Source organism: Taeniopygia guttata, chromosome 4 (genome assembly GCF_048771995.1).
Source record: "Taeniopygia guttata chromosome 4, bTaeGut7.mat, whole genome shotgun sequence".
NCBI lineage: Eukaryota > Metazoa > Chordata > Aves > Passeriformes > Estrildidae > Taeniopygia > Taeniopygia guttata.
Genome location: NC_133028.1, coordinates 53,228,316 through 53,256,233, shown reverse-complemented (window position 1 = coordinate 53,256,233; position 27,918 = coordinate 53,228,316). Strand labels below are relative to the sequence as shown.

The 27,918-nt window shown below is 39.7% G+C and overlaps 2 long non-coding RNA genes across 6 annotated transcripts in view; both read right to left on the bottom strand.

The window, feature by feature from the left end:
* Positions 1-109: 109 nt before the first annotated feature.
* On the bottom strand, positions 110-10,332 carry LOC140683994 (uncharacterized). 3 transcript variants are annotated; one of them, XR_012055753.1, is made up of 3 exons: positions 5,504-10,332; positions 2,097-2,397; positions 110-974 (listed from the first exon to the last, which is right to left on the bottom strand). It is a non-coding gene; the product is annotated as an uncharacterized lncRNA (long non-coding RNA). The 3 variants fall into 3 exon arrangements; XR_012055752.1 differs by lacking the exon at positions 5,504-10,332 and adding an exon at positions 4,080-4,453; XR_012055751.1 differs by lacking the exon at positions 5,504-10,332 and having other exon boundaries at positions 2,097-3,236.
* Positions 10,333-11,633: 1,301 nt separating this feature from the next.
* Positions 11,634-27,918, bottom strand: part of LOC115495041 (uncharacterized) — a 28,373-nt gene continuing 12,088 nt past the window's right edge. For all 3 annotated transcript variants that reach the window (XR_012055748.1, XR_012055749.1, XR_012055750.1), the window contains 3 exons: positions 26,866-26,909; positions 24,407-24,541; positions 11,634-23,256 (listed from right to left, as the gene is read on the bottom strand). This is a non-coding gene — a long non-coding RNA (uncharacterized lncRNA). The remainder of the gene's footprint in view (positions 23,257-24,406; positions 24,542-26,865; positions 26,910-27,918) is intronic.

The window sequence follows — 27,918 nt, the reverse complement described above, 5'->3', positions numbered from 1 at the left end:
CTGGGAGTCAGCAGAAGCAGAATGCTGGGCATTCTGGTTTCCCCACTTGGCACCACACTATGCTGTCATCGTAGCCCCAGCCAGGTAATAATTAGCATTGACTCCATGATTCACAGAAGGCTGATCAATCTCTTTATTTGTTAAGAAACCCATTAATTTTATAGACAGTTATGATACAGCTGGACTTGACTGGTCCTCCAGTCCAAACACCATCACCGCTGGCTAATTAAGAAACCACCCTTTGGTAAACAAATCTCCATAACATATGCCACTTGCTCACAACAACAGGTGCAGCAAGTTAAGATGAGAATTGCTTATCATTCTATTCTCTGATCTTCTCATAGCCTTCCCCAGGACCATGCCTGGCAAAGTTGTGCTTCTCTCTGTGGCCAGAGAGCTGCTGCCATCCAGACTTTGGGTCATGATTTTTAGGGATGTTTTCAAAAATGGGTAGGAAGAGGGGAAAAAAAAAATCTGTAAAAGTTTTGTTCCACTCTGAAAACATCCATCTATCTTGTCAGCCTGGGTAGGCCCATAACACCCCAAGAAGGGAATGGCAGATTCAGAGTCTTGAAAGAACTCAGTACAGAACAGAAGAGTGGACTGCAGACTAAATCAACTGCAGGGATGGTTCCAGTTAAGTATCTGACCCAGTACATAGAAACCAAGTTTGAGAGCTTTTTTAGTATGACAGTAACTGAGCACTGGCACAGTTTTCCCATAGGGGTTGTGGAGTCTCCATCATTGGAGATTCTCAAAAGCCGTCTGGATGTGATCCCAGGCGGCCTACTTAGCAGGAAGGATTGGATCAGGTGACCTCCATGTATCCCTTCTAGCCTCAGCCTCTCTGTGGTTTGTTGTTCAATGGGATTATTGCTGTTATTGTTGTGTCCACTTGCTGTTTCTCTGTAGATAGCACAGCAGAAGCTCCTTCTTCCAGCTTCTGAGCTGTCTGCTTACATCTGAAGCTGCTCCTAAGGCACAGAGAACCTCTGGTTCAGTAAGGTTGTCAAGAAACCATGACCTCAGGCAGCTTATGGCTAATATCATAATACTGCATTGGATCTCACAGCCTCCCCACTCAGGGGGAAGTAGATAGTATTTTCAGTGCATTTTCAGTGAGTATCTATACAGGGTGGCCCAGAGATGGAAGCAGGACTTGGCTGCTTATCCCCATCACCATAAGCTAGAAACAAAATTAGCCTGAGGTGGCTCACACAGATATTATGAAATTGTTATTCACCCTTTAGTGTGAGGCATCTGTTTTAACTGCAAAATAATTACAAGTAATAAATTCAAGCAATTTTACATCCTTTAGTTCCAGTTCTAGGTTTATACCACTTTAACAACAGCTGTAATGGGTTTTGCCTTCTTGGTCATGCTCAATTTGATAGACGGATGGAAAAAAGTCTGAGCACTGGAAATGCACATTAACGCCTTGCAACCACTGTGCATGGGAGCACATCCTGGTGGTGCTGAATGTAGGTGTATGTTGACTCAGCATTTTGACAGTTCTAGTGCTGTTAACAGATGCCTCATCTTAGCAAGTGAGCAGAGGGTGCACCGAGCATCCCTCTGGCAGTGTTTCATTATCAAGATTCCCCTGAGATGTGGGGAAGTGCTGAGCAGTTTAGGCTATCTCACGCTGGTAGGTGGAGGTGGACATCGAAGTTGAAAACCAGCCCATTCCCCCAAGTCTTTTCCCTTTCCCCATTTTTATTAACTGCAAACTGCCTTTTAAATGTTGAACTCTTCATCCCCTAAGATGTACCTAGAACAGCTTCAGGAACTACCACAGCAAATGCAGTCTTAAACACACAGGCAATAAACATCTGGAAAATGTGTGTAAGCATCACTGCAAAGCTCTAGATTCTTCCCTCTCACAGAGACCTGCAAGGCTGAGCCTCATCTGGAGAGGGTAGGGGCAAGTACGTCCTTTCCAGGAAAGTTCATTAGACCAGTAGCGAGGAGGGCAGCAGAAAGATGGGTATATTGCACTCTCCCAGCTTTCTGTGGTGTTAGGTACTGAGAGAGGGATGGCAAAAGATGTCATAGTTCAGCCAGTGCAATTTGAAAAGGCTGTACCAAATACTTACACTTTTTTTATTCTTCCCAGATACAGCTTGTTTCTTTGAAGACAGCATGGCTCAATTCAGTCCAGGTGTATTTACAGTGGCTTCTGTTGCAACCTCCTTGTAACCAGGCTAAAATTGGGTTTTTGTTCCACATTTTCTTTTTCCAAAACAGCCCCAGCTCTATTGTCCTGGCTTTTAACACTTGTAGCAAACCAGCAATTGCTGCCTGAAATGCCTTTGTTGTCCACTTGCAAGGGATGACCTTCCTTTTTTTCTCAGCACAAGTCTCCAGATGGAAATGAAATCTTTCACAGTTGAGTGGCTTTCAATACACAAGCAAAGGCAGAGTGAAAAAATTTACCACTGCTATTAAAGCTGCTCTCTGTAAACAATTACTTGTCTTAATAGGGATTAATATAAGAACTAAGCATTGAAAGAAAGTGAAATCACTGCAAAGCCTGTCTTGCGGCTATAATTTCTTTCTGCAAACAGATCTGTGACATTACTGACTAAGTCAGGCACTCTTCGAGCAGGTAATCAAGAGTTAGTGCAGAGACAAACTACACTGGTATCCATGGGAAGAAAACCTGTTTATTTGTTGTTAATTATGAAGACTGAAAATTCATGCTGACATACAGAAAGCATACGCTAAAAGGAGTTTGGTGGCTTTTTAGCAATAGAAAGTTTACGTAAGACTTCAACTAAAGGAAAACTAGTGTGTGCAGAACACTAGAACAAATAAGAATAAGCTAGGTAGTAACTTTTATTTGGTGAAATTTAATGCACAGTCAGTTCATTAGGAGCCGCAGGAGTAGAGAACTAGCTACTCAGAGATGCACTAGCATAATCAGCTAGATTAAATGCAATCTTTTGAACCACTAATAAGATTACATTTCAGTGAGCTAACAAATGCAATATTGTGATTACACAGAGTTAAAATAGATTTTTAGAATAGAAATCAGGCCAGTCATTTAGATGGAATTAATAGCCCACCTTTCCTTGTTTTTACATTTCTTAAAATTCAAGCTCAGTGCTAATAGCTTTACAGAACCCTTTCTTTGTTATGTCTATTTGCCATTCACTGGAATCATCATGTTCAGCCAAGTGAAGTGATTAGTAAAAATCTCATGCTTTGTTGTAGTGTGTGGGAAAGGGACAACATCTGGGTGTCGGAACTCAAAATGTCCCTCAGACATTTTTAGAGGTTCCAGGCCTTGGTCAGAAGCATTTTAGACCCCGGCAAGCAGCTGAAAACAGCTGTGATCTTGAGTCTGAACCATGGAATGAATTACCAACTTTAAAGGTGGAACAAGCAGTCACAGAGGGTTAGATGGTATAGTAAAAGTAGTCACAAATTAGAGGGTAAAATTTTTTAGTATTGTACAGGGGGGTTTTAACACCTGTACAGGGGGGTTTTACTTTGTACAGGGGGGTCAGGAGTTCTAAGATGGAGGAAAATGGGCCTGAACCTGTTCTTCCTCCTTCTTCTTCCTTACCTCCATGTTCTTGGTGATGTTGGCATTTTTCTGTTGGTTTAGGCTGGGGACACACTGTTCAGCGTGGATGATAGATATTGGCACATTATTGTAAATATAGTACACGTAATTTCTTGTATATAATGTTTGTACCATCCCACTGAGGGGCAGAGCCCCACACACTGCCCTGCAGGACAGACCTGCGGCAGGGCAGCAGAACTTGTTATAGATAAGCAAAAATAAACAACCTTGAAACCAGCACAGACGAACTATGGCTTCTTCTTTGGCAACGGGGCAGAAAGACAGAGACTTTCTACAATCTCGGAATCACCAATACCCACAGATTCCGACATCTGGGGAGATGCTCATCTCATTTTGTTAAGGGACACCAGTCACACAAAGATGCCAATAACTGAGCAGCACAGACAAAGACTTCTTTAAATGCTCAATGTGGACCCTGCAATCCATCTAACTCCATGTTCTGGTGACAGTGCTGGCCTGCTCTGTTTCAGATTCACTTGTGTCTCACCTGCCTCAAGACATTCCTCAGCTTCTCCATGGAGCTCAAGAGGTAGCTCTGAGCTTAAGAGATTGCTCTGGACTCAGCCAGTAGGTCTCACTGAGCTGTGTGGCTTCCCTGAAAAACATCCATGTGGCCAGTTGTGGCACTGCCACCAGAGAAGCCACACATGCCACCTTCATCTCTGTATGCTAAGCACCTGGAATACACAAATACAGTCTGTGCCATGCAGTACCAAATGCTTAGCAATAATTGCCAGCTTATGTGATAGCAGCTCATTGGCACAATCACACACACCATCCCCAAACCTGCTCCTTTCTACCTCCCCAGCCAGGCTGTCTCCTGACTGCCCACTGCCCTGTGGCCTTTAAGCCGTTTATCTGCCTTCTACCCCTCTACCCCCCTTTTTTTTTTTTAATCTTGTCTCCTTCAGTTTAAATAGTGATTTTTTTTTTTTTTTCTGGTGGTAGAAATCAAATACTGTGCTTTAAGTGTAAGTGGATGAAAAGTGTACTATTTTCTCATCTCTGAAAAAAACCCATGTATCTTGATTCAGTCTGTCATATACCATTGGTCACAGCTTAAAATTTTTTTGTCAGGTTTCAGAACTCTGTGCATTCTGAGGTCAGATGACAGGATGCGATATTTATAAAATTTGTTTTTTAATATTTCTCCTAAAAAAAAAAAAAAAACATTAATTTGCTTTTTGGTGGTCATTGTATTTATGGCATTTTGATTGAGTGTTCATTTAAAATAAAAAAATAAATCTTTGACACCTTGAGCCAGAGCTCTGGGATGGAAAATATCCTATTTCCCTCTTTTTAAACTTGTAGAATCTTTTTTACTCAGTTCAATGCTCAACTATTTATTTCTATAGGTCGGAGAGGCCTCTGCTGCAATCTTCATTGAAAACTGATGCCAGCTGTGCTGAATTTAATCCATCTCCTTACACCACTGTCCCCTTTCTTTTTTTTCCTCTATGAGACTCTTCCAATTTCCTTTGCATGGCTACTATCTGCCTGAGCAGCAGCAACTTTTACTTTATCATTATTCTATAATCTCCTAATATCCTTTTTAATATCCCCCTAGTGCAAGTTTTATTATCCTTTTTTACTAAAATAAATAGCAATCAGAATATTATTCGTATTACATTTTATAAAGATCATACATTTATGAATTCTATGAAGAGAATAAGCAGACAAATGCAATTGAAATAAAAGGTAAATGCCAGATTAATGTGACATTCTTGCTGTCAGCAGCCTGGTTTTCTCCAAATGACCAATTTCCTTCAACCAAGAGTTCAGGTTAGGAATCCTCTCCACATATATGGATAGTCAAGGATTTTTTATTGCTCCTCAAAGCAGAAAGGTTGGAATGGCTTTCTTTGCTCTGCTTGACATGCATTTAAGTATATGTGAAACAAAAGTACTTACTGGGTTTTCTGGTAAATCACAGAAGCTCAATATTCACTGTGAGCAAAATTCACACTTTTCCATCTATACCCAGCAAGCAGATTCATGGTGGAATAAAACACTGTCTGCAAAAGGCATATTCAGATAATTTTGTTATTCTCTTGTGAACTCTTCATAATAACTGCAGAGGAAAATAGCACATTTACAGAAGATAATGGTATTACATTGATGCTGTCAAAAGAGCTACAAAAGATGTGACAAAGGTTGAATAAGCCATTGAAATGCAATTTTTCTTTTATGTTACCTGCTCAAAATGCAAATTGCACGTGGTTAGTTTTACATTTGTGACACACCTTCTGCCTGGAAATGTAATTTACTTAAGAGGTAGTTAACTTCTGTGTAAAAATCAGAAATTTAAGTCTGAGTGAAATGGATCTATTTACATGATATATTTACTCCCAAATATGGACTTGGTTTTTTTTATTTTGCATTTGCACAAGCACTTTAGGTACTTTTCATCTCTGTTCAAAAATATTTTAAAATCTCCTCTTATTTTTTTTTAATGCATTTTTTTTCCCAGACACTTATTTTAAGGTTAGAAGGACCTCTATAACCTTTATTGCTTAATCAAAACATATTAAAAAAAAAAAAAAAAACAACCCCAAAAGAAACTACCTAATTTTTCCTCTATTCTCTTCAGGTTTTCAAGCAATGAAAAAAAAAACCCAGGTAACTCCTTCCTGTTGATCCAAGTACAAGGTATGATGAGAGGGTACAGCTTGAGTACAGGACCATATCAACAATTTTGGAAGCATGACATGCAGAAAACCAAGGAGGGTCCGAGTCCATACCCCAGCCTGTCTCCTTTTAATTTGAGCCATAGAGAGTTTTGCCACTTATCGTTGTCAGACCTGGCAGCCCAAATGCACAAGTTCATGCACTTACACCAAATTACATCTTCAAAAAAACTTGAGGGACCTGCTGTGGAGTAATCTGGCCATAGCACAAACATGGAGAGGGCAACAAGCACTGGTACTAAATCAGCTTGCTATTTTGTTTCCTGATTCTGAACAATGGAAAGCAATCAAGAAAGCACTTCTGGTGTTCTATGGATGAAAAAGGAATCCGGTATCACATCAGAAAAGACATCATCACCTCCAGCAGGGTCTGCAATCACAAATTCGTCATCAGCACATGTGAATACAGGAATGATGGCGAAACAGTTTTCTACAAAGAAACATCAACTATTTCTAGTTCTACCTGTATCTTTTTGTTTCACTGCAGTCTTCTGAGCAAGTATTTGGAAATTTGCTTTTCCCAAAATGGTGCAGAAGAAGCAGATCACTCCTTCAAAGATGAAAAAAACCAGTTCTTCACAATTCTGCATCTACCAATTTTATGAAGAATCATTTATATATCAAGGTTTAGCCAAATATATCAGCTGCATATTGCCTCATACTACTCTGTCCAGACATTTTTGTTTCCTTTTCTACTCTGTTCTTACTTCCTTTGAAACAACCCCCTTCACTCATCTCTCACTGCATAGAAATTTATAGAAATGAGAAATTCTTTCTCAGTTTTTTCACTGTATTTTTGCTTGCAATTTTACTTGCCTGCAAACAGTCTATGAGCAAAAAAAATTGAAAGCACATAGCTTCTCTAGCTAGCAAAATGAAATCTAGAAGAGGGTAGGATTTCTCCTCAGGAAAATTGCAGAATGGTAGCTGCTACAAATGGAGAACGCTGTTAAAACTACTGGACTGTACTGGCAGCAAATCAAACAGGCATCAACCTGTTATAAATTAATTTCACTTGGATGTTTTGAGGGTTCAGTGCTAGGTCTGAGCTTCCAGAATAGTCTTCTAATAGAAGCATGAGGATAATTTACCAGAGTGGTATTAAAACAGTGTTTATTAACACTACAGTAAAAAGTTCATCCTGGAAAGTTGTAACACCAAATGACTGGAGGTCCTCTCCAGTTCTATTAGCTCATATTACCAGTTGCCCAGTTCCTTTTTCTGTGCTGAAATTTCCTATTATTCTACATGAAAATTCATACATTCAAACAGAAAAGACTAATAAAAGCCTCCACACTAGTATCTCTCTGTGCAGCCTTAGACTGGCCTCATGCACCAGTCACCTCAGTCACTAAGCGAAACTGCTAACTCTCTAGTGTAGCAACACTTTCCTTTCTCTAGGTCTGCTTTCCAAAAAATAAAATGCATGAATTACACTAAAACGCAACAAACAGTAACACAGGTTTTGTAATGCTGTTGTTGTTACCTCACAAAGTCCTGTCTCTTTTTTGTGGGGCTCAGAACATCTGTGAGTCAGTCACTTAGAGAAGGAAATTAGCTCTTGATTAACACTTACACCTAATTTTATATAATTTCACATTTTCTAGTTTATCCAGTTTAGCCTGCTCTAAGTCTTTCTGTACTGAATAAATAGCTTTGTCTTACCCTGTGCTCCTTTCCAGGGAAGTATTCTGGTGCTCTTTTGCAGCCTGGTTCTCAGACACATCCTGTTGCACTGTTCTGCACCAGGGTGACACTTGATGGGGCTGTATTTCTTCATGTAAACACACAAACAAAAGCACCTTTTCTAACCTATTTCAAATGAACTTCAAATTAAGGCAAGAGCACCCCAAAACTATCAAGTGCTCTGAGGACACAGTAGGGGCTTGACTGAATATGCATGAGGCAACTGGTGTTGTACTTAATGGTGACTGACCCAGCATGAAACCAGTATGGGTTCAGAGCTATGCACGTGTCTCTTCTGATGGATGTTTCTTTTTTGTTCCACATCCTCCAGCTCAGCACTCATCTGGCTTCTTAGATGTCACACCTGCGTGTGAAGTAGAAAGCTCTTGGAAAATCCCCATCTACGAAAATACACCCTCCCTCAGAAGAAAGAAGGAGTGAGTTTCTCTCTTCAGCATCAACCACTTTATCTGGCAGCAGTTGAATATGTATTTCATTTTTCATTAAAGTTCATTGGAAATCTGTAAAGCTCCTGAACAGGTTGTTTTGAAGACAACTGAAGGTCATATATTTTGGTTGATGGCTGGAACGTGCTGGAAAAATCAAGTGTCAAATCAGGCTCTGAAACATAAACTTAGTTTGAATTTTTGCTTTTTACTGAGAACATATGTTTGGGGAGATGTGCTGAGGGCAAATCACGCCTTATCTTTACATTTGCATGCTTTTATATATTCAGACAATTAAACCATAAACTCTCAAGGTAACAGGGAAATCATCACTATTGGACTAGAATATTAAATATCAATTTTGGTTAGTAGGTAGCTGAGGACACAGCTCAAGCTTAGTCTTATGTGAGTACACTTCTGCCTGTTGTCTCACTGTATTTGTGTGTCCTTTATTTTTCACTGGCCACAATGCCCACCAATTTGCAAAGGAGTTGCCACTGTTAATAATAGGTGGGTGCTGATAAATTGTGTAACTCTGTCACTTCTGATCACAATTTTCCCTTCATAAATGTAGCTAAGGAATGCTGACTCACAAGTCCTGTCCCTATTCAGTGGCTCAAGGTAAACAGCCTTTTCCTTTCACAATTTTTGTCAAAGCCTTTCTGACATGCTTCACACACAAAGTATTTTGCTGCCTTTCTTGAAACAAGAAAATCTTTGCTGCAAAGTTAGAACGACCTTGATTTTTTTTCCTGCTAAGATTACACCCCTTGCAGGTACTGCTTCCCTTTGAATGGTTTGGTCTGACTTCTGAAGTAATTTTACAAGGTCTTTATCTCTTCATCCCAGACTAATTAATTATCAATGTCTACAGTCTGTCTCGGACACTGTCAGTGCTCGCACTGCAGTGGCTTTCCCAGCTGCTGCTGCTGCCGTTGCACTTTGCATACATTGCCACACCCCTGGCAATCTTTCTGCAGAGATCTGCCAAAACTGCTGACCATCAGGTTAGACTAGCTCCAGTTAATGTCAGCCATTTTTGTGCTTGGCTCATTGCTGATATTTATTACAAGATAACAAGGATTAACATCAGCAGAAACCTTTGGTCTGGTCACAATGTCATACAGTAAAACCTTCCTAGCACTATGTTTTTCCTTCCATACTGGTAATCTCTCAGGTCAGACAGATGAGGTGGTGAGCACCTTTAAAAAGTAACACTTTAAAGAGCTGTATGTAAACATGCACTTCTATAGTCTAAGCAAGAAAAATGACGTGCTTATTTAAAGGAAGATATAGGCTTTTATCCCATCAGTACATGTGAAACAATATTTTTTTTGTGGTGGACAGACATTAACCCATTCATATTTACAGTACCTCTGTGTTAATGACACAGTTAATGTCACAGCTTTCCTGCAAATATCTCACAAAGTCCTTGACATCAGAGCAGACCAATATCTATGTGTCAGTTCCTTCTCTTCAATGAAGAAATGTCCATGCAACCCTGTCCTAAACATTACAGCAAGAGGAACAAGTTCAGATTTCATGGCTTTAAGAGGCAGCTGCCAAAAGCAAATCATGGTGTGTACAAACCTGCTCCCATTTAAATTGCACTGGCAGGTAAATCCAAACCTCCCAAGGAGCCTGTTTCTCTGCGTGCTAAGCTGACAAAGATTTCAACACAACCAACAGTGATGGCATGTCATCCAGTCTGATTGTTTTCTCCCCAGATTTACCTCCCAAAGTAAGGATTTAGACAGGGGAAACATTGCAAAGTTTAGATTCCTTAACAGCACTGACAGCCTGAGTCGTATTTTCCAAAGGAGAGGGAATCAAGCTGGGCTGTGCAGTGACTCAAAAACATTTTCAGATGAGTAGCCTTTGGCTACTTCAGATGACACATGCAGCCTACTGAAGCAAACACAGCCACAGCAATCCTGCCTTTCTCCCCAGTTGTTTCTTTCTACACTGCTTCTTTGTGCTAACACGAGCTTTTCTGTGAATATTCTGTATTCCTGAGAAGACTGAAAAATAAATCTTTTCATTTATTTTGGCAAGGCTATTTTTCCAGAGTTTTCCAGAGTCTCACCTATCACCTGACTACACAAATATTTGTGCTAGGCCGAAGATGAGGCAGGTTTGAAGCCACAGAAACTACAGCCTTCCTATCTGTAGCAATCTGCACAGACTTTTTACAGCCAGATAAACCACCAGCTGTCCTTTGTCAGCAATGCTGTTTCTGCAGGTGAGGGTTGCAGGTCCTGTTCCAAGACCTCTGCCACACCATGACACAGCCATGCAATACTGTACCTTTGGTCTTTCCACAAGAGAACTACCATCAGTAAGTGATCTGCCAACAGCAAAACACCCACAGTCATGGGTCTATGAATGGCTCAGATGACAGTTTCTCTATACATTAAAATGAGATTTTCTAAGACGAATGTATTTTCACAGAGTAGCCCTAGCTGCTTTTTGTGCAGGCTGGTGTTTTTGCTCTTGAAACTTTACCTGGTAGGAACCCCTTCTAGGAGAGAACAGAAAAAAATAAAATGAAAAGGAACTTTGTAGTCTCATTCCTGAACAGCTATTTCATTCTGGTTTTGCTATGACTTTTCCATTCCTTGGTGTTCCAGCAGTAAGAAAGCAAAACCTAATTACCCTTAAAGTAAAGCCGTGAAATGAAAACAACTAAGAAAGCAAAATAGAGAACAGCAAGTGGTCAAGGACAGCACATCTAGCTCTGCCCAGGGAACACAAGTACCCTGCCACTTTGTTAGGCTCATGATGACTGGGCAATTGAGCAGCCAAAACTACCTGAAAATGACAGACTGTGGGTAGGGTTAAGAGCACAAAGTGCCCTTCTGTGTGCAAGCACTTTATCTTCTCCTGGAGGAGGTGGGATGTCTGTGTGCATGGATGCTTCAGTCACAGCTCCAGCACCAGTGCAACCAAGGAATGGACAGGACTCTGGTTACAGGGGGACCCTAACAGGTGCTTCAGACTGGATATGCCTACATTTTAGGGACCATTTACAGTCTGCCTTAATGCAAATAAAAGATGGTAACCAACAGTACAAGGTGTCTAATGAATTTAACTGTAGCTACTTGTATCCTTACAAGCTTAAGCTGAAATAAGGGGAAGCAATATTGTTTTGTTGAGTCTAGTGCTCTGCTGTTTAAATAAACTAACTTGCTGAATAAACTACAAGCAGGAGTTTTTGGGGGGTTTTTTTTGTTTGTTTGTTTTTAAAATTTATTTGAAACTTTTTTTAATGACTTTTTTTTCCTCAACTACTAAACCTCTGTAATGTTTGGAGACTGATCTTGAGAAAAGTGCCCTAGTGCAAGACAAGCTACGATGTGCTGGTGACCTTCACCCAGCTCCCTGGAGGCCCCCTGAGTGTGTGATCATCCATTCACTTAGCAGATTCACTCTTCATCATGGACAGGGTTCATCCCACTCACCTTTAATCATGAAGGTATCTAACAGAAGCCATTTCTCTTATTTGCTTCTGTATGGAGGAAAAAAGTAGTTTCCAATTAATTGTAAAAGACAGACTTGCAAACAGAAACAGAGGAGAGTGTAATTGCAAATACTTAAAGCTCTTTTAATTCAGTAGAAGCTCTTTTGTAGTTCTTAATCTTTGAAATTTAATGCTCTGATTACTTTAAGACTTGCAAGTTATGGAATGAAAAATAATTTGGCTTTTTGTTACTTTTATAAATTGAGTTCATTACCTGTCATTATAATATGGAGGACGTACAGAAATAAGAAGTACATGTACAAATTACATACTATGTAGATTTCTTGAAAAGTCATGGCTCTTTCCCCACTGCTCCCTCTATGATTATTTCTATTTATATAACCAGATTTTTGACCACCAATATTACTTGTTTGTGCCTCTAGGCGATGAACAGATGCACCTCTCTTTCAAGCAATAATATTCTTTACAGGTGATGGTTTCTTATTTCGTTTGAGTCTAGAATTAATCTCTTCCAAGAGTATCTTTCTTTTGTTTAGCTCTGCACAATACAACTGTCTTCTGTTGTAGCCTTGTGCTTATACAACTAGTCCAAACAGGTTTCTTTTGTTCTCATTTCCCAAAGGGTGTATGAAACATTACTGACCATTATTCTAAGCTTGTTCTGCAGTGGGCACTGAGCATTGTACTGGCAGGTGTTTACAGGACCTTCGGCCAGATTAAAAGAGAGAAGATTTACTAATGTTGCACTTCCAGGAAATCCTTCCAGCTAAACATCTGTAGTCATAGCTAACTTACCACACGTGAAGTTTTCTAGGGCTCAGACCAAATTTTTTAAATTATTATTTACTTAACATAAGAAACATTAATAGAAAACTAATATAAAAATAAAATCATTACTGTATTTTAAAAACATGTTGCTACTTGTCAATAAGACTTATCATGATGATTTTCTAATTAGTGTAATTAATGTGCTCAAATTGAAGTGCAATAAACACCAGGATCTTTCATACTTCTCTTTATGTAGATAAAATCAATTATCAATGTATAAATATATTTTATACCCACAGCTGGTCCTCCAACAAGTAGTTACTTTACCCCAGAAAGAGCTTTTCCTTGATTCTCAAAGATCAGATACTTTTGGCAAAAAAAACCATTCAGTGTCTGTATTTAAGGTCTTGGGTGTCTTTTCTATTTATCAAAAAACTCAGGAGTGTTTTCTGGTTCTAGTGATTCCCTTAGATATCCCAAAGCTTAAATGATTTCTTTATTTTAATATGCTAAAGTACTGGGCTGTTTTTTTATAGTTTGCTTGTTTGTCTTTTTCTGAACAAAGCAAAAATATCCTGAGTGGTTTTGGTAGTTGGAATGAGCCACCTACCCCTGTCAGACTGAGCATCTTGCAGTCAGATTGTCTCAATTTCACTTGATGAATTGATGTGCCTTCAATCTGCAATGCATGAGAAGAATTACATAATTTTTCTTCATTTCACTTGATTTCTTACACCATTTATGACTTGTTATAAAGAGGAAATGTGGGAATCCAGGGCTTCCCTCTGGCTGCCCTGGCAGGTCTGGGACCCTGGCAGGGGTCAGGAACCCCCCTGGACAGAGCCCCGAGAGACACTGTCTGTGATCTCTGTCCATGGAAAATAGTTTTCAATCTTACAGGATGAATTACAAGCTTTGAGTGTTTGATAAGAGTAGTTAAGTGTGACACGGGTGCAAAAGTAAAATTTTAGGATTCTAGATTAGGGGTTCAGAGGGGACAAGATGGAGGAATTGGGTGTGTCTTGTCCTTTTCCTCCTTCTTCATGCCCTCCATGTTTCACTGTAGTGTTGGCATTTTTCTATTGGTTTAGGTTGGGGACACACTGTTCAATGTAGATCATAGATATTGGCACATTATTGTAAATATAGTACACGTAGTTTCTGGTATATAATGTTTGTACCATCCCACTGAGGGGCAGAGCCCCACACGCTGCCCTGCAGGACAGAGCTGCGGCAGGGCAGCAGAACATGTTATAGATAAGCAAGAATAAACAACCTTGAAAACAGCACAGACGAATTATGGCTTCTTCTTTGGCAACGGGGCAGAAAGACAGAGACTTTCTACAATCTCGGAATCATCAAAACCCACAGATTCCGACAAGGAAAAGATCACGTAGGTGAAAATAAGGGATTTGTTCCAACATTAAGCAATGTTTCACCAAATGCTTTAATATATATATATATATATATATATATGTTTATATTTCTCACATCACCAAATCCACTTTTTCCCTACGTTATAAGGGAAAAACAAAATTTGGTGACACAGAATGAAGGTGGAGAAGACAAGCTTCAAAGCTAACAGAGGAAAAAGATCCTTAAACTGAGAGGACAAACCAGCAAACCCAGCACCAATTTTGAGCCCAAGACCAGCAGCCCCCTTAGCCACAGCTGATACCTGTAATACCCCTTGAAATTATCCGGGCATTTTAGCAGCGTTTCCCCACGGGGGCCGGGCCTGGAGAGGGACTCGGGGCTGCCAGAGGGGGGACAGCGGAGGGGCAGATGTACCCTGGCAGCGGCCAAGGAGGCAAGGACGGGTCCTGGGCTCCTCTCCCCGCCTGGCAGCAGGTGGCGATGCGCGGCCAGCGAAACCCAGCGCTCCCGGCAGCTTCCCCGGGAGATGCTCCCGGCCTGGAGAGCATCCCTGGGGCCGCCACCGCCCTCCCGGAGCAACTCTGATGGTTTTAAATTCGGGGCAATGCCGGGTAGTTCCTTACTTACCTCTCTCTCTCCACTAGGTAAATCTCTACTTACCCCTGGGAGAGATGGCAGATCCTGTGCAGAAAGGCACAAGATTTATTCCTGACATTGGTCTCTCATTTTATTTTCCCATCTATTTCTAAAATATAACCAGACAAAATTGTTACTAAATGCAGCAATTTTTCCTGCACACACCCTGTCTGAAGTACATGCAGCTTCCTCGTGAGGGGAAGAGGGGCAGGCACTGATCTCTTATCTCTGATCTCTAGTGACAGGACCATTTGGTCAGGAATGGCCTGAAGCTGTGTCAGGAGAGGTTTAGGTTGGATATTATGAAAAGGTTCTTCACCCTCAGGATGTTTGGGTACTGGAACAGGGTTTACAGGGAAGTGGTCACAGCACCAGCCTGACAGAGTTCAAGAAGTCTTTGGACTCTCAGGCCCAGGGTGTGATTCTTGGGACACTCCTGTGCAGGGCCAAGAGTTGGACTTGATAATCCTTGTGGGTCTCTTCCAGCTCAGCTTATTCTATGCCTCTGTGGCATCCTTTGGGCCAGCTGAAAAACAGCAGCAAGAATATTCATGCCTAAGAATTCCTTTCTGTGACTGTTCCATTCAGTCATCTGGCAGTGACTTGCAACAACCAGAGGTCTCCAGTACTCTCAGATGAGCTGTGTAGATTGTATTGGAGTCCACAAGGAGGCTTTATGTCTGTGTTCTGAAAGGCTTAATAACCTCAGATCATATTCCCTACATTTGGAAGACCTGTGAGCAATAAGCTCCTTTGATAAAAAGTATGTATGAATTAAAAATATTAGTGCAGATTCCACTTCTATCTACAATTGAGGACACATTTAGTTTTTTATAGTCTACGACTAAGACTTCTGTAGCTGTGTTATTACTTGTGTCAATCCTTTCTATCTCTTACAGCCCAAGTACTATTTGCAATTCAGTTGGAACACTCAGAGCTGTTTCTTGGGAGGGAAGTGAGAAGAAATTTTCGTAATATTTAAAAGAAAATATTATCTAAGTTAAATATGGGCCTTTTTTTCTCGCATTCTCTAAGGCAACATAGCTCTGCAGTACTTTCATAACCATAAGCTGCCTTCAAAACCACATGATGGACGAAATTTCAGTTACAAGATGAAATATTTTTGTTAGTCATTTCAGTTTTGCTGGATAAAGCTCTGCAAAGAAAAACGCGTAAAAGATACACAATTTCTAAAGCTTCCCTGAAAAGATTTCATATTGAGCACAGCTTTGCAAAAATGTTACCTATCTTTAATAAACAGTTGATTGAAAGGGCACATGCAACTTTCACTGACCTCTCCTGGCCTCTCACACCCTGTAATATGTGTAACACCTTCTACCAGCAAGAAGGATAGAAATGAGAAGGAATGAACTGCTCAAAGACAAAGTCAGAGAAAATTTCAGGGCACTCAGATATGACAACAATAAAAATGTAGGTAGGTTTATTTTGGCAGGAAGGAGCTGTGACTAATCATGCACAAAGGAAGCCTCTATGGAGTGGGAGTTTGAGGTGCAGGTGGGGAAAGAAAAGGACAACAGCAGGAGAAAGAACATTAACATGACAGAGAATTTATATTTTCAGTGTCTGTCTGGGTTTCCCTTCATGATGCCTCAGTCTCAGTGTCAGTAGTATTCATTAAATCCAGAAGTTGCCATGATGGCAAACTTGTACTTACCTTGAAATTTTAGAGTTCGAAGAAGAGCAAGCAGATGCTCATTAGATGCTGAGAGTTTAGATTCAACTGAAGAGGAGCGGAAGGAGGAAAACAAGGCCATTATCTGCCAAACCTACTCACAGAGCTGTATTCACAAGTACAGCTCTACTTAAAATCAAGCCTACACTCTTCTCTAGGTCAACATCAAAGTAACTAGTCTAGGATTATCCATGTATGAAGTCTGTCCATGCTGCATCTGGTACACTAGCAGGTACATCCAGCTCCTGGGCACTGCAAACGCCATCACAGAGCATGAAGACACAGACAACTGCAACATTTTACCTCCTCAAGTTGTGATCCCCTATGTAGGTCTTTAAATTAATTTGCTTTTGACTTAGAAGTAGAAATTTGCTTGCCAAATGTACTATAGTCTTATATGCTCTGCAGACGATGAAAACCCCCAAGTTTATTTTACCTTAAAGAAATGAGTGTCATGTGCCTAAACAAAAACAAGAATCACCCCCAAAAGTTCAAACCTGTCTGTTGGTGGTTGGTTTTGTTGTTGTTGGGTTTTGTTTCTTCATTTTTTTTTCTTTTTTTTTTTTTTTTTTTTTAACCTGCCATTGAAGAAGCTGTCACTCTTCCAAGGACAACTGGGCTTAAAACCAAGACCTGGCTCTGTATTGGCCTGTGATATTGTGATATCAAAGTGGCTGGCTTGGTACATAAGCAGCTAAAGGCAATTTGTCTTTAGATCACCCGTGTACACTACTAGAGAGATGCTTCCAGGGCCTAGAAATCCCAGAAGAGGTGAAGAAAGCTTATTCTGCAAGACTCATCTGCATCTGATGAACACCCATATCACAACCCACTCTTGGTGCAAACTGAGAAACAACCCCAGATTTTCAGCATTCCCACGACTGAAATGTAACAGAAATGGCCAGAGCCGGCCTAAGTGGAAGGGGAAAAAAAATCTCAAATGTTAAACAACTACTGGGAATTAGCTGAATACTGCATTTAAAAAAACCAACCAGACCTGACCTTCTGAGAACTCTCCGCAGAGATTTCAGCTCAAAGAAGCAGCTTGAAAAGATAGTAAGTAAAAGTGTCCCAGGAGAGAGAAGAAAATATTTAGCCTCTCCAGAACAATGGGGAATCATCAACCTGGTAACTGTTGCAAAGATAAAACTGGATCCTATGTGCTGAAAATCACAGAAGGACACAACACTAAAATGCAGGACTGTGTATAAAGAACAGAAATTGAGGAGACACCCATCCCCTGTAGATTATTAATTAGTTTCTTGGCAATGTCTGCTCTGCATTGATAGCTTAGAAGCATAAGCCCAGCTCAGCTGGGAAATCATACAGAGGTGAGACCATGCAGAGAAGTCAAGACTAGATGTTCAAGTCCTTAGATTATATCAGGCTAATCAGATTTTCTACTGGAAGATTGTTTCTTCATTTGTACCTAGAATCAAAATGAAAACTACCAGAAGATGAAGAGAATAAATATGTCCTGAGCCATTAAACAAAAAATAGGTGAAAGACATTCTTGCAGGTCAAATCAATCTGAAGCAGGCTTGCTAGCTGTCTTATGAACATTCCAGTTTGATAAATAAAATTATATACTCAATCATCATCATCTGAAGAATGATAATATGCAGCAGTTTTACATTGTGGAGTCAGTAGAATTCTTATCCTTAAGACAATGATTTTCCCTTGAAAATTCCAAAACTATATGAATGGGTCCCAAATTCATCAGAGTTCAGTCCTATGGCATTTGCAGGCCTTTTCTTGACATCAACAGAGATCAGTACTGTTATGTCTCTGAGTCTTACTGTGTAGTATAAATACAACTTGGCTCTATATCCAAATTTTTAACACACACAAAAACAATAAAGTTCAGAGACACATGAATATATCCTGAGGTTTACATATTCCTTAGCTCTGGAAAAAAAAAAAAAAAAAAAAAAAAAAAAAAAAAAAAAAAAAAAGGAACTAAGACTGCAGTTCTCATCTCTATGTAAGTTTTTAACAAAAAATTTGAGTGGGGATCATCCATCCCTGCTGGCCAATTTCTAAGAAAGAATCTGTTTAATTGTGGGGCTGTTACACTCCATATTGCATGCATCTTAATCAAAGTAGGAAAGACTGTAAGTTATAGTCCAAGCCAACTATTAGTCTAATCAGTGTATTGTGCTTACTGTAACTCAGTAATGAGTTGTTGGACAGATTTCTCTAAGCTGTACAGAATGGCCTGGAAAAGACCCAGTCACTTTACACATCTGAGAATGTCACCAGGAGGAGAGGAATTAGATGTACAATGCTATTGTGAGAAAATGCTCACATCATTTCCAATGGATTTTTGGCACTCCCACAGTATACAAAGGTGAATAAGTTGCAGTGACAATACAGGAACTGTGAGTAGTAACATTCACCTCAGGAATTTTTATGTCAGATACCTGCAGCCTAACTACAGGAAAGAAAACCCAAATGAAAGCATTCTTCAGAATTACGCTTTAAACCAAAGTCAAGCCTGCTAGGCATGAGTTGGAAGGATTCAGTCAATACTGCTGTGTCATGTTTGGAGGTAATTGGTTTGTTTTATAAATCTCTCTGCAAATAAAAAGCTATGCCTAGTATGTCTAAGACTGTGTAAACATTCCCCATTTGTGGCATCCAAATTCTGTTTCAAGCTAAATAATTTAAAATGCTGTCTGCAGAAACCTTACAACAAGTAATGAAGGATGTAAGTCTGACATTTCACTTTACTACAGTTACTTTGAGATTTTGGTTTCTGGAACACTCTTATGGGTCCCTGGGTATCTAGTTAATGAATTCAAGGTTCAGAACCTGACCACACTCTGCTCCTGCCTCTAGAGTAATAACACCCTGAAAGAGGGTTCCTAAAAATGCCAGTGCTCCCATGAGAGAGCTGGGATGGAGGAGCTGGAAGTTTTGGGCTGCCCTGAAGCAATTTATACAGCAGGGATGCCCATGGGACAAACACACCAGGGACTCCTTTGCTGCTTCACAGACCTCATGGCCAGCAACAGGAATATTTTAGAGCAGCTCTGAGTAAAATATTTACTCAACTCTGGAGCAGCTGCTGAGTAAAATATTTTGCTTCAAATCTATTTTATTCAGGTGCTTCTGAAATAAAGTTTTCTTTGATTTCTCATTCATAGATTTCTTCTTTAAATAGAAGAAATCAAATAAAAAGAATCAAATAATGTCTCATAAACAGTGGCTCCTGGCTGTTCAGTGATCTCCATGTGGTAATGGTCTCTAGAATAAATGTTTATTTGAGGACAATTCCCATTATTTTCCTGCGGGTGAATAAAAGAATAACAAGGATACTGGGTATAGCTGCACTGCAGCTTGCTTTGGTTCCAAAATAGCATGAAGTAACTGCAGCCTTAACATCTACACAAGAGAGAACCATACACAATATTGCAAAAAATCAATCAATGCAAGAATCTTTAAAACAATATCTGAAGTGGAAGTAGAAAGAACTCCAGCTCTGATCCATCACTGCTTTCACTCAAATAACATACTAATTTAAAAAACATAGCCTGCAGCAGTCTTCAGGAGAGCAAAGAAGAAGGAAGAGAATAAATTTAATCAACGGGTTTTCCCTTCAGAAGAGGCTGGTTTGGTAAACATCTACAGGGATCACCAACAGACATGCTGCTGCTTTGCTTACTCTTTCTCAATGGTGTCCTAGGCCTGAAGAATTTCAGCTTCCTGCTCAGTTGCACCTCAGTGAAAACTGGCACCATGGGCACAAAGGTGTCTGGGAAACTGTGTTCCTTCCTGCGCTTCCCAAGCAGCAGCTGCAAACCTGATGGTGGGCATCCCCTCTGAGTTACAGCTCAGATAAATATTATTATGATATTTAAAGCACAAGTTCTGAAAATGAGGTCAAGCAGGCATCTAGAGCTAAATTTTTCCCTCTCCCATCATCCCTGGCACCTACCTTGTTTTTTTTTTTTTTTTTTCTCTCTGGAAAGCTTAGTGGGCTAAGAGTCATTCTCTAAACAGCAGCAGTAGAGTGGAAATACTTAACCAATGACTGGAAAAGTAGACCCTGTTTCAGAGAGGAAAGAGTGAGGCAGTGTGATTTCCATTTTCTGTCCTCTTGGGCACTTTCCAGTAGTTCTGCAAAACTACCCTCACCAGCAGATAGAATTTGGCCAGTGGCAGGATGGCAGCACCAGTGCCTCAAAGTAACTGGAAAAAACCCTGCTGCCAGGGGTATGCCCAGTGTTTTCCAGAGGTATTTAAGATATAAGATATCAGCAATGATCCTAAGCAAAGGCTAGCTTTGGTCAGTTCAGGGTGTAGAATGGTATTTCAGCAGGAAATATTCCAGAGGTCCTGGGAAGTTGGATTGCAGCCACTTAAACAATTTCTAGGATGGTGTCAGTCAGTGTGGACAGCAGAAACAATGCAATTATGCACTGAGCCTAAGCAGAGGTCAAGACTGGGCCGCCTCTGCAACCACAAAACCAGCTTAAAAGCAAAACCAGTGACACATGCAGAATGACAGCTCTTCTTCTGCATCTACTGGATACCACTGCCCCACCTCCTGTTTGATTGAAAACTGGAAGTGTGAGAAAGAATCCCTGGAAATCCAGACCTCAAAGTCTCAACATTTAGGCTGACTGAACAGGTGGGGAGAGTGGGACATGGAAATCACCTTTCTAATGAAATGGCTGAGACTGCCCCAATACACTGTGTGGTGCTCAATCTCTCCTTTCCAGATGGGACCTCTTGCAGCCCAAGAAAAGATAGCACACTCCTGCTGCCAGCAAGAGAAGAGGCTCCCACTGCCTGTACTCAGAAACAGCCTCCCTGATGAGCACCTGAGTGCCTGACCTCAGTCTGTTCTCTAGAGAATGTTTTAACAGCACAGTGCCCCCAGCCAAATACAATTACAAGTGACTAGAGAAGGTCTGTGGTAAACATCACCAGTAGTTGCTCAGAGACACTGGAGCCAGTGAAAGCTGCTGTGATGTAACACCCTTGAAGCCAGGAGGTGCCTGGACCCCTAAGCAAGAAGTTGATTCTGGCAGGAACATCACCCAGTGCCTTTGGTGATGATTTCCTCCATATTTAGAGGCAATTAGGAGATGTTATTTTGAGTAGTGATACAACAAAGGACTAAATGAAATATTCATCCCCAGTTGCTTTAGAAAATTAGCTCCATAGGAATTTTTGGCATTATTTATTAGATCATTAAAACTCTAGTAAACATTTGTTAAATTATAAAAATTGGACTTAAGGAGAGAAATTGCAAACGCATATTTGCCCAGCCTTGCCTCCCTGTTTACATGTCTGTGGACTATGACTGATCAATAGTATTTTGGGGTTGCATTAACTTTTAAGTCCAGAAGCACATTTGCATTAAATGAACAACTTTGCAATGCATTTGCTTCAGATTCTCCAAGAAAAATGAAACTTGGCAGTTCAAGTTACCCTGGCTGTCGGACAGCCTACAAAATGTTTTTCTCAAAAGCCTTTGCACAGCTAAGAGTGGTTTTGGGTTTGTTTACTTCATTACAAAAGGCAGAGAGGGACTGGTAACATCACTGTCATATCAAAATGTTTCCAAGAAAGAGTTAATATAATTTAAAGAAATGAAGCCAAGAAGATGATGCTTTCATTGTTAATCCCTAATCAGGAGTTAGAAGGGTGGAATAAATACAATGACATAAATATTCTGCCTATGTTTCAGCTTGCTTGCTTTACTTACCAACATTGTGAGATACAAAAGGGGTTTTAGGGTGGGTTAGTTTTTCTCCCATTTAATAATTCCTATTAATAGTTTAATTGAACATTTGACTGTAATATAATTGTATTAATCTTAGTTATGACATTTGCAATTTGTAATACTTTGATGTAGCTTAATTGGTTAAATTCACTAGATAATGTGTGTACCTAAGGCTGAAGATGGAAAGGAGGGGAAAAGGGAGAACACTGGGCTTGCTGCAATGGGTGATGTGAAAAATCACCAGATGCATAATTTCTAGGGAAAACTAAGGAACATTAATATTACACTGTTCTTGTGAACAAAAGCAAATACTGCAGACCAAGAAAATTATAAGTTTGAGAATGAAAGCTCCTCGTTGGGAAAAAAAGATAAGAAATTCAGTTTTCAATAGAATGAATAACACCATAAACTGCAGAAGGCTTGTCACTATGAAAAAAGCAGCAAGTGAGTTTAATTAAAAATGTTTCTTTTTCATGTAAGAACATGCAGTCTGGGCTGTGTCAACATGCTGCCTGTCTAATCTGAGTATAAAAAGAGCTGGTAGCAGTGAGATAAAGTGCAAGCCAAAGCAATGGTTTGGTTGTTTGGATTTTTTTCCACTTTTTTTTAATTGTTACTCTACCTCGTGGATTTTTTATTTTATTTTTTTTTTTTTTAATTCCCACGCATTAAGCAGCCTTACCCTCTTTCTCAGATCCATATTAAATTGGCTCATTCAGTTTGGAACTGTAAAACACCAGCAGATTAGATCTGGATTGTAAAGGGAGGAGAGACATCCCTCTTGAATATTTAGATACGCTGGACCCAAGAAGTTTTGGAGTGCTCTTGGCCCAAAGACCTATGAACGTTTTTCAATTTATTGCAAACTGAGCATTTGAAGAATACAAAGGAGGGCTGTGGAGATGCATGAAAACTCGGTAAGGCTCTCACATGCAGCAGATATACTGAGTACACTCAATGTTTTCCTGATCTGCAGAGGAAGTAAATTTCTATGTCATATCCAAGACTCTTACTAACCTTTAAAATCATTTGGAGGAAAACTGACCATGACCCAAAGGTCTTTGCAAGTGTTGGAATGGCCTCTGATGAGTTTCGGCTCAGAGTAAGAGGATTCTCACTGCACAGAGTATATCCAAACATGGAATCAGTCAGACTAGGGGAAAAAAAGAAACAAAGGAGGATTAAATTCCAGAACTTAAATACAGACCTCCAGCATATTCTGACAAACCTTCCCACCATTTGGGAATTATCCAAGAAACCTGAAGAGCATAAAAATCAGACAAGCTCTATCCATTAAGCACCTTTTTAATTTTGCTAGTTGGTACATTTACATGCCAATGATGTTACAAACAGTTTTCAAGTAATAGTTACTGTTAGGAAACAAAGATTTCAATTGGTTGCAAATTATAGCATCCATGTTCTGCAAATTTCAGATTATAGTTTTAGTACTATAATCTAGTTTCTTTTCTGCATGTATCTGCTTGCTATGAACAAAAAAACTGAAGTTAAAAATTGTATTAATACAAGCACAAGAGACTTCAATTCTCAAATGCAATTACAGCGAATCAAAGCTGAAGACCTGGAGCAGAACAAATTAAATGGTGTAAGTACTAATAGTTTTTCACCTTTTATACAAAAAAACAAAATAGAAAACCCCCAAAAAATAAAAAAAAAACAAAAAACCCACCAAAAAACAAAACAAAACAAAAAAGCCAAAAAAGAGAGAAGAGTTGAGTGAAGAAGTTTTGAAACCCCTGCTCAGTCTCCAGTGCATCACAGTCAGGAGCAGCCCATTGTCATCAAAGCCCAGAGACTTCCAGTGGCAGCAGAATCAATAGGCAGTGTAAAGCCATGTATACATTAATATTAAATGTTCTTATATCTAAGAATAAAATAGCAATCTTTCTGGTGACCAAAAGACAGAAAAGTGTTAAAATGCACATAATTTTTATCTGCAAAAATATCCTTAATTTAAAACTAACATAATCCTTTTTCTTTCCCCTCTGCAAATCAAGGAAGCTATTATTGACCCTTCAGTGTCCTTGATTTTTTTCCCTGCCAGTATTTTATTCCTGGCAACTTCTGTCAAAGGACTACTGAAGAAAACAATATGGGCACCAAAAAAAAAAAAAAAAAAAAAAAAAAAAAGAGAAAAAAAAAAAAAAGACTGAATCAAGTGTCTAGCTGACAAAGAGTTTAATTTTTTAATTTCCTTTCGACTCCTAAACAGAATGCAGTGAACTTTCTCTAGCAGCTGCAATTTTAAAGAAATAAACAATGATTTCAAACATAGACAAACATACCTCTATTGTTTCAGCATCCAGCAACAGTGTTCATTTATATGCATTTTCAGGAGAAGCAAGAAATCATCTGATGACTTTAAGATTCATGTAAGTAGTGTAAAAACTTATACCTGAGGATACCACACGGGACAGAAACTGGAAAAGAAAATTTTATACATTAATTCCAGCATGCAGACATAGTGGATTTTCCCATCCAAAAATTCAAAAAGAAAAAGGAAGATGACGTAGGGAAATTAAGTTAACATAAGTTCCAAGTAAAATCACGGGGAAATTAATACAAGACTCAACTGATAGCCAGTGAAGGATGCAATTAATGCCATCAACACAGTTTTATGGAAAATATCCTTAGGGATCTATGGTTTGGAGAAAATTACAGGTATGTAATATAGTGTAGTATAGTATGCACAGACCTTGCTGAAGTGCTCAGTTAATCATTGCAGGGTGTTCTAATAAAAACTGGCTCAAATAAATGGATTTGATGAATTTACAGACTGGCAGACACAAATTTATTGAACTACCATAATTGAAATCACATTGTTTCTAGAGATTCTTTTTCATCGAAGTAAATTAGATCTGATACAGCTCAATAGTTTTCATTAGTGATCCAAAAGTATTTTTCAAAACTTGGATGATCAGATTTTCAGATGACAAAGATGAGCAGAATAAAAATACTAAGACAGACAAGCAGTCATAGAAAATGAGACAGTCTGAGAGGGATGAAATTTTCATTTTAAGAGGTTTCAGTGCAAAGCACTGTATTTAAACACACAGATTACAAAACAAGCTTAGAAGATGACAACATCCATCCTCGAGCAATAACTCAAGGAGGACTCTGCCACAATATTCACAAATCCCACTCTGAAGTCTCTGTGTCGCAGTATGATAGAAAAACAAGTCCTGCAGCAGACTTCAAGAGCCTGAACACCTTATGTACTGCTCCAGTGCTTCATGAACACAGAACAAAAGGCAGCATCCCTTATCCCCAGAAATTAAATAGCGCAGATGCAAGAGATGCAAATTTACTGACAAGTGAAAAAAAGAATTCACATATCCCTGTAGCATTCACGTGGGTCTGCTGCAGAGGCTAATTAAAACAGCAAAACAGGTAACATATCAAACATCACATGGGGAAAAGGGCAAGCATGACAGTCTGAACCCTGCTGCATTTCTCAAGGTGAGCAAGAAAAGAGAAACTGTGCAGACGTAAAGGTCCCTGAAACAAAGCCCAGTGCTGGAGCCAGCTGAGGCTCTGTGATTCATAGCATTAATGATCCTGGCTCCTGGGAAGGTCTGGGATCATGTGCATAAGCAGCAATAGATGTTTATGGACAAGGATCAACTCTGACAGCAACAGCAGCACATTTCACAAATGGAAATGATGAATGCTGAGAGGAGGTTTGTGGATTAAATGCATGGAACTTTTTTATTTCTGCACCTCTAACCCCTTGGCTAATCCCTCCTTGACAAGGTTTCCCTGTGTTCTTCTCCAGGGAAAGGTGCAGGAGCTAGCTCTGATCCTGACTAAACAGCATCTTAGCAAAAGTACAGTGGGAGACTTCAAGGTCATCTCCAGTTCTGGCCCTGGCAATAAGTCAGAGCAATCTAGGCTTGTTCTAACCTGTGACAACCAATTAGGACCACCAAGGGACCACTGACCAGCAGAGATTTGACATCTGTATGAGACATTTCCCCATCCCTCTCTAACTCATCCTCCTAATGTGCCTTCTCCTTGGAGTCCTACAGTAGTAAAAATATGCTGGCAGTGCTCCAATGTATGTAAAGAACCTTGATGGATGTAAAAGACAAGCAGAGGGATCAGGCATGAACATATTTTGCTATTTCAGGACTCCTACCTGAGGGGTGGGGGCCAGAAATGGCCTCTTCCACAGACAAACATCACTGTGAAGATCTGCCTACAGCACAGGAAAAGATTGGGAAAGCTGCTGTCTCTGGAATACCTAGCAGGGTTTTGATTACACAAACTCAATTTTTGGTCAGCAATTCTTTGCTAATGCAACAATCCTTCCTGTCGTGCCATGCATACCAGTGGGAGTTCGTAGCCTCTATATACAAGCTGCTGAACAGAAAAAAATACTCTTGCCACCTTCTTTTAATGAAAAAGCCACCAAAAGATAAGAGGCTAGAAAAATCTTTCTCTGCAACACCTCCCTTTCCTCAGAGACACTGAGCATCCAGCTTGCCAGGAGAGACAAAACCTTGACTTCCTGAAGAAAAGCTCTGCAGCTTTGTTTACACTTGACATTTAATATATCACATAAAAATCTGCTGAGCGTCAATAAATGAAACCAGGTGATCATTCAACTTCTTGAAAATTTCCCTTTACTGTGCACACAGGCTGGTACAAGGCACTCCTTCCTTTTCCAACCATTACAAGGCAACAGCACATGGTAACACAGATTTGCCTTCAAACACTGTGAAAAGTAAACACCTGCTGTTACCTGATTCCTGGTAAGAGTGTAGCACCTGGCTCTTCAAAAGATCTCTGTAAAATAAACAAAACCAATAAGCAAATTTAGGTATCGCTTACCAGTACAATAACCCAAAGGAGTAAATGGAAAGCATTTGGGGCATGAAATGTGTGTTTGTGACTGTACAGCACCTAGAACAAGAGAATTTGGAAGCCTGATTAGGCTGAAACCCTTAGACACTGCCACCCAACAATTAATAACCATATTAACATTAAGAATGAAAACACAAACTGACCATGTTGCTATGGAAATGTAAAAATATGGCAAATACACCCTCCTGAATAGAAGCCAATAACTGGGAATGGCAGAAAGGAAATGAGCCTAAAATTAATTAATAAAATAAATATAATTTCTTTAAAAATGGAAGGAAGAAAGCCTTGCCTAGTCACGCATCAGGAACCACAGGTGTATTAGTATTTGCACTGATCTATACCTCTAATAATATTTCTAATAGCATAGTTACAAAAAGGATGGGAAAAAGAAAAATGAAGTAAACAAACAGAAGGTAGATAAATACAGTTATTAATCTAAAATCTTTTAAAAGCATAAGCTTTCTTTCTTATAAGAAACAATTTCACATCCTTTTCTGGTTTGAAAAGGAAAGCTCTACTACAATATATCAAGGTAAACAATTTGAGTGCCAGAACACAACTAAAGTGCTATTCTCCACTGAAGTTTATACACCAGCCAATGCAGGGATACATCTAGAAGAGATGTTTCCTTTTATCACCACATTTCCATCTGGTAACTTCAAATCAGAGCACAGATCCCTGTGCTTCAGTTTGCATTTCTCTTACCCCTAAGGGAGGGCAGCACCTTTCCCCAGGTGCTGAGTTTTTACAAACTCTGCGTCTGATTCCAGCTCATGGAGGCGCTGGAATTGCTAACTGAGAGTAGTCATAGTGCCTGCATGGATAAGAGGAGCAATTTAAACAATATGTGGATAAACTTAATAGAAGGGCAATGAAGAGGCCCAGGAATTGACAGTGCTTGTTCAGGAAATCAATGAGCAAGAGGGGACAG